Below are 11,524 nucleotides of genomic sequence, written 5' to 3'. Positions count from 1 at the left end.
AACTGGTAGTGAGTGCCACTGTATTTATGCTTAAATCATTCCTCTTCAGAACTTACTAAGCTTATCGAAGCAAAGGATTAGAAGGAGAAATTACTTACGTTATGGAAATAATCATTAAAAATATCAGTGCACAATTTTGAGTCCAATTCTTCTCCTGGGGGGTTAAAAAATCAGCAAAGAGCAAAGCAAAACAAAATATAAAAAACCTTTTGTGAGATTATGGGAAAGAGTAAAAAAAATATGTATTCCAGTGCTGAAATGCTCATACAGCAGAACTTGTGAAGCCTCAAAAAGGCAATGTCTGGGGAGGAATTGACATACACGACCAGATGGGGGCTTACTGGGGTGGGTCACAAGTCTGCACTTAGACACATACCTGCGTAAACATCTGAGATATTTATTCAGCCACGTAAGAGAATTCTGGAACTGTTTTAACTGCTACGTGAGAAGGAGAGTAGAAAGCCCACCAGTTCTACCCAGTTAAGTCAATTATTGTTACCCCTCAGTGACATAAAGACAAACGATAAACACTAATTAGAAAACACTAAACCTAGGGGAGCCTAGGTGGCTCAGTCAGTGAAGTGTCCGACTTTGGCTCAGGTCGTGACCTCATGGCTTGTGAGTTCAAGCCCTGCGTCGGGCTCTGTGCTGACAGCTCAGAGCCTGGAGCCTGCTTTGGATTCTGTGTCTCCCTTTCTCTCTGCCCCTCCCCCACTCATTCTCTCTCCCTCTCTCTCTCTCCTTCAAAAATAAATAAACATTAAAAAAAAAAAAAAGAAAAGAAAACACTAAACCTATAATGAATGAACCAAATGTGTGAATCCTCAACTCTCTCCAGCTACTCTGTCGGGGGACTCACATTGTACAGCTCCCAATTTAAGCTACTGTTTCCCAACCCAGTAGAAATCACCAGCACATCCCTCATCAGACTACCCTGGGCTTGGCCTGCAAATTCCCAGTTTCATATACCACTCCTCGGTAGTTTCAATAAACAAGTACTTCGAGAACAGCCAGCCAGGAGGGGAGAGATGGCTTGTTTTCAAACCCAAAGGGGACACGCGCCCTGCTTGTGGAGTGAACTGGGTTCGGGTGCGGCAAGGAAGGCTATGCTCGGAAGCCCAGGATCTGGCTCACAAACACTGCAACCATTGTCTTTAGAGGCAACAAAAGGGGTTGTTGAAAAACCAAGCTTTAATATAAAGCCAAAAATCTGTGCTTGTCATTTTGTGTTTATTTGGCATTCACGTATGGCAGTCATTCTCGGCTCTCGCTGCTGTTTGTATTTAAAGGAAGGCCCATAGCCACGGAATGGGAGCCAGCTTCCAATATCTCACTCTTAAAAAAACAAACCCCAAAATCCGGCTATCATTTCTATTCATATGTCCTTGGAGTTCCTGTCTGAACCGTTGGGGCTGCTGAGTGACAAGTCAGCGGGCTCCTTAACACCAGAGCCTGCTAACCCTCCTGGACAGTTCTTTGATAACTAGATACACATTTGTATTTACTTGGAGGAGGGGGACGACATTCCTTTGCCATTGGGTCAGATTTTCCTGTGCTCGTGCTCGCACTCTTTGTGGTTCTAGTTGGGCAGTTCCTGTCAAGTTGCAGGAGAAGGGGGAGTATAATCATTGCATAGTTCGTTTCAGCTTCTTGGTTAAGAGTACCATCAGGCCTCTGGTCTAGGGGAAACAAAGTTAAGCTAATCTCGAACATCAGAGGAAACTGATGGCATCCTGTAACCTTTAACTGCTAGAGTGAATGAGAACTTGAAGGCAGGGTGACTGAGAGCTTCTGGTAACCTGGCAACAGGCAAGGGTCACTTCCCTGTTAATTGGTGTCTACAGAGCAGACCCATTTTTCTACGGTGATCAATGTAAGAATATCCTCATTCGTTAAAATAATCCAGTGCTGCTGACTTCATAGAAGAGGTGAAGGGAATTGATGACAGGGAGTTCTCTGAATGTAAAAGTTAACTAAGATAAACTGCCAGAACTGATGCGTGGGATAATCATACTTTCTTTTCGAATGGTGAATTATGGTTTTTCACAATGCTCTTCATTCATATTACTTCAAATTACTACATAGCTACATTCATATTTTATTATATTACTTTATTGGATCATCACAATAAATCTGTAAAGAACTTAAAATAGGTATCTGCACTCTCAATGTTGAGAATGAGAAGTTAAGAGATTAGCCTGGCGTCTAATGAGCCAGTCTACTGACCCAATCTCCTGATTACTAAAGCCACATTATTTTTCATTGTATCAACTGACTTCATGAAATGTTGACAGAGAGCCCAAACATAATAATTCAACAGTTGAGGGGCACCTGGGTGGCTCAGTCGGTTAAGTGTCTGACTCCTGATTTTGGCTCAGATCATGATCTGAGTTCGTGAGTTTGAACCTTGCATTGGGCTCTGCACTGACACTGCGGAGGCTGCTTGGGATGCTCTCTCACTTTCTCTCTCTGCCCCTCTCTCTCTTTCTCTCTCTCTCAAAAATAAATATTAAAAAAATGATTCAATCATTAAAATACAATAAAATGATAACGTGCCATCTTTTGAACAATCTATAAGGCACATTCTGGTTCTTCAACTCAGTTCTGACCTGAACAAATGCTGGCAAGAGTCATTGCTGCTTCCTGTGCGCCCCACAGAGTACATTCCTCTCTACCTGCCTGCCCCCACCCCTACATCCTTCCCCCTCCCCCCTCCCCCACCATCCCCACACCCAGCCACTTTATTTTGGCTGTTAAAATCTGATTGTCACTTGACTTCAGTGGATATTTTCACATAATCCTGTCTTGAATTAATTTAGGGTATCTTTCTTATCCGTCAAAGCTTACATTCAAAGGAGTTGCCTTTCCTTTGTTTTGTAGATTACAACCAAACCCAAAAGTCATTTCCTTTCATCCCCATTAAAAATGTTCACAATAATGAATCATCTCAGCCAAAGTGGTGTTGGAGCTCCTGGCCTAGAGAAACTAGTCAAAATCCTTTTTTAACCACATTTCAGAAGACCCAGTGAAAGCTGAAGAAAGTAACTGTAGGATCCTATGAAATTCGGATCAGCCCACTAGATGGCTAAAGTATAGTTATTCTGTGAATAACAGCCTTGGTCTATAAAGAAAGGACCTGGTGACTCCTTAGATCTTGAAGAAGATAGTTATTCAATAAATACTCGTTGATGGTGAACAACAGGACTGGAAGTATTTCTCATTGGGATTTTATTTTCCCAAACATCTTTATAAAATGATATTTTGTGGAATGCTGAATATAAATATTTAAGAGACTCAGTAAAACTGAAATTCTAAGCACTTCCTGTTTCCAAGCTTTTGTTTGTTTTCCAGTGAGAATGTATAGTAATCCATTTTCAAACTCTGGTTTGCATGGATTTAAACAAGGCTCCCCTGGAGGTAGGAATGCCAGGGCAAGAATTAACCAGATTGTAATCTTTGTGCCTGGCAGTCTGACATCACTTGTAAACTCTGCCAAAATTCCTTTGGAAGCAGATGTTCCTGGAAGGGGAATGGTAATCATTTATCCTCTTACATTTGTTCAGTAAAAGCTGATTCATGGGAAATACAAGGATTTAGGTTATGGTTATAAGCAACTCACTAGAGATGTACCTTTTCAGAGAGAATAAACATGATTACTCCAAAACATTTTTTGCTCTCTCCCGGCATTTCTCGTGTTTTAATTCATGCTTTCCTACCTCTGTATAGTCAGGGAGGAGTTGTCATATATTTGCCCCCTCCCCATTGCAATAGCTCCCATGTCCATATGTATGTAATTTACGGATCCTAGTAATTTTCCAATCACTAGTCTAGCATCCATATATAAACTTCAAACCCTCTTCCTTGCACTTGTATATTGTCTCTTTCAGGAAAAAAAAAAGTGGAATTAAAACACAAAACTCCAAAAGGGCCAAGTTTGTTGATAACTTATAAACAAAGAATACAGTGTGTTCCATGTCAACATTGATTACAATGGCCTTTGATTGCTACAATGGGTGTGTACTGATAACATTAGGAGAATATTACGTCTAGTATAAAAATATTCAAGATTTTTGATTTTTTTTTTTTTTTGCTTTCAAGGAATACATGCAATTTGGAACAACAAACTGAGTAAAACTAATGTATGACCAGTTTGTACTTGTCTAAATCTCTAGCAGTTACTACGTATTTTTTTGGCAGTTACTATTTCTTCATTGGCAGTTACTATTCAACTGAATGAGTAATCAACTACTGGTAGAGATGCAAGTTCATCCAGAGGTGAACTCTTTCGGCAACTGCTGAAGCATCTTACCCAGGAAATCTTGGGGACCTTTTGTGTAATTTGTGGCGTGTTCTGTAGTTTTTCTGAGTTGTCAAATTTGCTTGTTACGTATTTTAAACCTCGAAATATTTAGAGCACAAAAAAGAAAATATGTCAGAACAAGCTTCCTCCAGAAATTGCAGGATAGGGGCAATTCTATCATGCCATATATAAATCCCACTAAATGTTAGTAACTATTCCAGAAATATCAAGCTGGCTTTTTTTTTCTTCATTGAGAACACAAACCTTTATAGCATGTATCTTATTTAATAAATGGAAAGGTCTGTATAGATGTTCCGTCTGTAGAGTCCAAGCTTATATGTTTGTTTCCAGACTGTTCCAACACCCCATTGACATATTGGAGAGAATGTGCACGGGGTGGAAGAACAAAATGGAGAAAATAGGGCTGAGTCTTAGCTACTCTCTCTGAGCTCAGGTCTAACAAATTTGATTTGCTCTCAGATGAACAAAATAATGTCCTCTCTTCAAAAAAAAACGGGAGTGGAAATTAATGACCTACTCAAAACCTCTGAGGTAGCCTCAAGAACAAATTGCTTAATATAGTCAGTCGCTTTTTTTAAAGCTCAATATTATGCCAAAATTCACGACGGCAGACTCTCTTTAGTATCTAGATGTGTAAACAATTCTTATCTATAGGCTATCTCAGATAACCCCACAGTGAACCCACAAGTCATTTTAGTTACCCCAAGGGAATTCTGCAGCTAATACGGTCTTGGCAGGACATCAGAATATAGTCCTGCAAAAAGTTAAACTTTTGACTGAAAAGACATGTTCATGGTAGATTAAGCATTTTCTGTTCTCCCAATGTCCCACTGTAGAGTGATATCTTGCTTTCTGATGCAGAATTCACCTGAGATCTGTTACCTGCCTGGGTGCTTGAGTGTCTCTTCACATGCTTTCTGGGGCAACCAGTTGATTGACTTGATGGGGACTGAGGCATTCCTCCGGGCTCCGGACTTTCTGTGCTAAAACTGGGTCAGTCTCAGGCAAACTGCCTAATCCCCTTCTGAGAAAAGTCGTGGCTCTGCTCTCAGGGATTTTTGCAGTCTGGAGGTCAGGGCACAAATCAGCATCTCCACATCTGAGAATAAGCAACACCACTTCCTAGCTTTGCGGCACCCGGGGGCATCTCCTCAACCTCCTGCTTACCAGAGTCTATTCCAGATAGATTTTCATCTCTTCCAAAGCTTCCATGAAAAATCTTGGCCATGACTACATATTTAGAAGAGTAGCCTGAGGAATGGTGTGTTCTCCCTGCTTTCTTTATTTCTTCTATATTTATTGCTCAACCCCTTAGCACCAGGCATTGGGGTAAGTGATGTAAGTGAGGGTGGACCCTGCTCACCACAGGCATAGAGTCCGGTAAGGCAAATAAGTATACGAGCAATTATTTACAAAGCTTTGCTCCTTCATCAGGCCAGGCCAGGACAGAGCTATGGTCTTGGAATAAATCCTGTTAGCTTTATACTCCTCACCATCACAGACTTGCAATTTAGCATTACGCGAATTGGTCACGTGAAGAATGACTTTGTGCTTTTTCGGAAAAAAAGGGAAGACTGTCCCTGGCACCGCCCAGTGTTCATAATACAGAGACCTTTACAATGGCTGGAAAAACATGTCTCTGCCGTTGAACAAGTATCATGCTTGTGGTGGACAGTGGGAGCTAGGAAGCTAAGTTTTACAGGCAGTTTTCAGTATCTGTTCTAGCCTTGGTTTAGGTTTTCTGGTAAAATTATACTGTTCTTATTATCCTGGTAAAAATATTTGGATCTCTCTCCATCAAGGAGGCTTCCTGGCTCTCTTTACAATACAGGGGAAATACTGCTCTTTTCTCATATACTAACCCCTCTGAAGGCAGTATTTTTGAAAAGACTCGAAAGGATTTTGTGTTTCAGAGGACCATTGTTACCAAATTGGCTGTGAACCAGGGAAAAGATTCTTGCCCTAGGCTTCTTCAATATTCTACAACCAGACCTGCCCCATTACTCCTGACTTTGGCCGGTGAAGTCTTAGGGAAATGTTTCATGGGTGGGGAGTGGTTCTTGGTGTATTTTATAGCCTTACTTCAGTCTGAAGTCTTAGAAAAATTTGGTCCTAAAATCTCCTTTCACCTTTCCTACCCTCCCAGTTCTGCTTTACTACCTCAAATAATATTTTAAACAAAAAAACCTCCAGGCTTAATATGTGTTGCTAGGGTAACCAGAGAGAGCTGCAGGAATTAAACCAAAGCCAAGGAACTGAGCACAACTCCTTGGGTGATTCTTAGTCTTGGCTGGTGCCAGATCTAGCAGAGGTGAGTTGCAGTCTGCTTAGCCTTGGATCAAGGGAGAAGCCTGCTTTCTGAAACTCTTCTGAGAAGCATATCATCTTATCATAGTAGGAAATTTCTTGTGTGTCCCTTCTGTTTTTTGTTTGATGGAATGCCCAGTCTTCTCCCCCATATTGACCTTGGCTGCAGATGTTTTCACAACAAAGACAACTCTCTAGGTTATACTTCTGGATGACTAAGCACTCCTGAAATGGGTATTGTGGGGATTAAATGTAGATGACACAGGCTTTTTGAAAGGTGTAAAGGATTATACAAATGTTAGTTATTTTTCCCCAATATATGGAATTTGGGAGGAAAAAAGGCTAAGAGGAAGGGAAGGAGAGAAAGTATATAGATTTTTGACCTTGAGATTCTTATAAATTGTGGCAAAGAGGGGCATCTGGGTGGCTCAGTCAGTTAGGCGTCAGACCCTTGATTTTGGCTCAGGTTTTGATATCATGGTTGGTGGGATTGAGCCTTGCCTGGGATTCTTTCTCTCCCTCTCTCTACCCCTCCCCCGCTTGTGCATGCACTCTTATTCTCTCTCTCTCTGTGTATTCTTACTACTGGTCAAATTTGCCTTGAAATGGTCCTAAAAATTGCAACCCTTCCTAGAGAGACATTTATTTTGTTGTTAAGAAAAAGAAAACAACAAGGTAGTTAAGAAAGTAAGTGGAAGAGGGTCATATCTGGTATGTTTACAAAAGTGTCAAATGTATGCAAGTTTTCCATCAATTAGAAGAGCAAATTAATGCCATGAAAACTCCTTTTCAGATAGAAAAACACATTACTTTTAAACTTTATCTAATATTTCAACCATAAAAGTAGTCCATGTTTATTTTAGATTATGCAGGAAATACAGATGGAAGAAAAATATTTTAAAAGTTTGTCCAAAAATCCATCATCCAAGGACAATCACTGTTAACACCTTAAAGTATTGCTTACCATTTTTTCTTTTAAGAAATCAAAATTATGCTCACTTGGTCTAAAAGTTTGTCACTTTCTAAATTCCTTTTCTTGGAAACAACTAATTTCATATTTTTTTATTCTTTTGGTATTTACCTCTAAATAATATGTTTGTATATATTCTTGTTATGTTTTAGGGATCATCTATGACTTCCCCACTATGGAAAATGAGAAGTTAGCTCTCCCCCTCCACAACGCACATGTACACGTCTTCCCAAAATGATTATGCGTGATTTTAGCTGATTGTTATTTTGTGCTTACGTTATTATTGTATGTATGCTATTTAAAGGTGAGATTGAAAGTTGAACTATGTGGTATACTATGATTGCTTTTCCTTTTTTTGAACAACTTGGTAATAATAATCTTCCTGATTTTCTCATTTATTTTCTAGGTATAAATGAATAGATCCAGGTTTTGTCAGCATGGACATTACACGGTGTTGGAAACCCACTACAAAATAGAATACAAATGACAAATTTTCAAAAGGTTGGAAGGAGCCAGGATCCCTAAATCAGTATTTGGAGGAAAGCCACCCACGTATCAGGAATTTCCCTTTTGGGCATTTTGCTATACATAATCATCATTCTATATGGGTTTGATTGTTTTAGCAGTTAGCATGACATTATTTAATTTCCTTATGATAGTCCATTCTTCCTCTAAGGTGCTATTTTTTCCTGTTTTGGTCTCTATCACTCATGGTAAAGGCTTTTTCTCAAGTGCCTGGTTATACTTGGTTATCTGCTCATAAGGAGCTAATTGGTAGTCTTAGCATATGACCTTTTCTGTAGGGTACTCTGGTTGGCCCCATGTCAGTATTGTTAGGGCTTTTTTGGGGGCAGGAGTGGGGTTAGTCAGATTTCCCAGAGAGGGCTCTTTCATCTTTTATCTGAAGAGTAAATTCCTGGCTGCCAGTGTTCTGTGTGTTGAGTGGGGAAAGCCAGCTGGAGGGCCTCAGAATTTAGTGTTTATAGGATCACTAAATCCCTCTAGTATAACAATATTTTAATTTCTAGTCTTAGATTTCCTTATATTTGTTTTTAAGCTAAATTTATTTTTGCGTGAGTGTTCTGAAAACTAAAACTACCACCCCCATTTACAACGAGAATTGTAAACTTCACAAGGGACAAAGGGAAAGGAACTGATGTAAGCTGACCTTCCAGCATGCTCAGGAATCGGGCTCGGTGTTTTACATGTATTGTTTCCTTAAATTTGGCGCTCAAAGCTACCAACAGATAGTGTCAAATAGATACATAGTGCCATAAAATGGGAGAGCCATTTTTTAAACTTTATTTTTACACATCCAGAGACCAGGAGAAGAGTTTTATAATTTAGCCTTTCTTTCTCAGAAATATAACTGAGGCAAAGTCCTGAAATCAATAAAATGGTCCTTTTCCAAAAATAACAATTAAAAAAAAAAGCCATTTTGAAGGGTCAATAAGGAAATGCTTTCTATCTTAACTTGGTTGTTATCGAGTGCCTAACATAGTCTCTAAGTTTTCAGTGTTGTCTTTGTGGATTGATCTCCCCAAGTGAGAGAAGGTAGGGAGCTGACCATAAGGGAGTGTGGAGATGGAAATCAGAGTCAAACTGTCCATTTATTATGCCACACAACTAATCCCCTAAGGCCCTGAGAGGAAAAACAAACACGAGTTTCCACTCAGTGTTTCTCAAGATTTCACTGAGAACACAGGAGTCGAGAACCAGCAAAGAGATTCTTTGAATATGATTAATTCAATTCGACACACATGCAATGAGCCACTTGATTGAGCCACCTCAAGCTGGAGAGCTGGTCTAATTGGCCCTTCCCAGATATTTTCAGAGAGTATCTGTTCTCAAGAAAGAGCAGCTACAAAGAAACTTCCAGAAAAATGGAATGCCAGAGAAACCATTTACCTACTGCCATCTGTGTTCCAACAGATGTTCTTGCCCAAGATTTATCCTTAGCAGCCCTCCTCCTCAGGAGCACAATTAGGAGACTGGAAAGCAAAGGAGACAACCACCAGTGTGATTTAGCCCCATTTTACACATGAGACAGGAGAACCAGACATGGGGAACATTACTGGTTCACTTGCTTTGTTTCTACCTATTACTGAACCAATTAGCACTGGGAAGAGGATGAACTGTCATTATTTAACTTGACTCATAAGCCTCTGATATTTTTATTAGGTTTTCTTTAAAGCAAGCATACACCTATTTTCCAATGCTCTGTGGCATACTAATGTTATTGAGCATCTCTTCAGGCAAAAAGAGAATCCTCTGTTTACTGAAGGCATAGAAAAATTCTCATTGTTAGACATGCCCTTCAAAGATGTTGGCTAACTCAAGTAGCCTTGTTACTGAATTGAAGAAACTGTCCAACCCTGGTGTTTCTTATCCATCCAGCCATTCTCCCATTTACTCTATTTATGGCATGAAACCTGGAAAAGATAGAATAGCCTGATGAAGGAAATAAAAATATCACCCACAATCCCATGATTTAGATCATCAACATTTTGATGTATATTTTTCCATGCACCAGCACTCAAATATTTATCAAACCAGGATCATTCTTACACTATTTTATAACCTGGCTTTTGGCCGGACTTATGTAAACATCTTCCTTGGTGATAAATATGTATCTTCATCATCAGTTTTTATGGCTTCTTAGTATTCCAGCCTACCATATTTTGCCATAAGTAGTTTAAGTGTTCCTCTGTTAGTGTCTATTATCTTCTAATATTATAGATAAGGCTGCATGAACATACTTGTTTATGTATCTTTGGGTTCTCAAAAGCGGAGGTGGCTCCATCACAACATAGTGCCCCAGCATAGTCCATGGCATCAGAGTCCCAGTCTAGGTTTCCAAGGTGCCCAGAGAACCTCTTCCTGGGTGTTGCGTGTCTCAGTAGCTGATGTGCTCTGATGGAATAATGAATCTGAAACCTTGCCAGCTTCTTCTCACCACACGTGGCCCTATCCCAACTTTGCAAATCCGCCCTTCTCGGACCACTAGGACCATGGAGTCCTACTCCCTGGTGATTTTTTGTATCATGGAGACAAAGGCCTCAATTCTTGGAGCAAAAGATTCTTCTTTGATAGAATACTTAAATGCAGCTGCTTCCAGTACTCACTGTATAGTTTAACTGCTGCGGTGTTACCCATGGGGATCCAACCAACTGAGCTTCCATTATGTTCATGTCCTTAGACTTGAGTATCTTTCCTGCTATGTATAGAAATGCACAAATGTGACTTACCAGTAACAAGGTCCCTAGAATTTACCTTAAAAGAAACCCATATGCACCAAAACCCATAAAGTACCTAGGAATAAATCTAACCAAAGAGGTGAAAAATCTATACACTGAAAACTCTACAAAGCTTATGAAAGAAATTGAAGAAGACACAAAAAAAATGGAAAAAGATTCCATGCTCCTGGATAGGAAGAAAAAATATTGTTCAAATGTCGATTCTACCCAAAGCAATCTACATATCCAATGCAATCCCTATCAAAATAACATCAGCATGCTTCACAGAGCTAGAACAAACAATCCTAAAATTTGTATGGAACCAGAAAAGACCCCAAATAGCCAAAGCAACCTTGAAAAAGAAAACCAAAGCAGGAGGCATCACAATCCCAGACTTCAAGCTATTCTACAAAGCTGTAATCATCAAGACAGGATGGTACTGGCACAAGAACAGACATTCAGATCAATGGAACAGAATAGAGAACCCAGAAATGGACCCACAAACCTATGGCCAACTAATCTTTGACAAAGCAGGAAAGAATATCCACAGAATAAACACAGTCTCTGCAGCAAGTGGTGCTGGGAAAACTGGACAGCGACATGCAGAAGAATGAACCTGGATCACTTTCTTACACCATACACAAAAATAAACTCAAAATGGATGAAAGACCTCAATGTAAGACAGGAACC

This window comes from Panthera tigris, chromosome D3 (assembly GCF_018350195.1).
Source record: "Panthera tigris isolate Pti1 chromosome D3, P.tigris_Pti1_mat1.1, whole genome shotgun sequence".
In the NCBI taxonomy this organism is placed as follows: Eukaryota; Metazoa; Chordata; class Mammalia; order Carnivora; family Felidae; genus Panthera; species Panthera tigris.
This window is presented reverse-complemented; position numbering follows the sequence as displayed.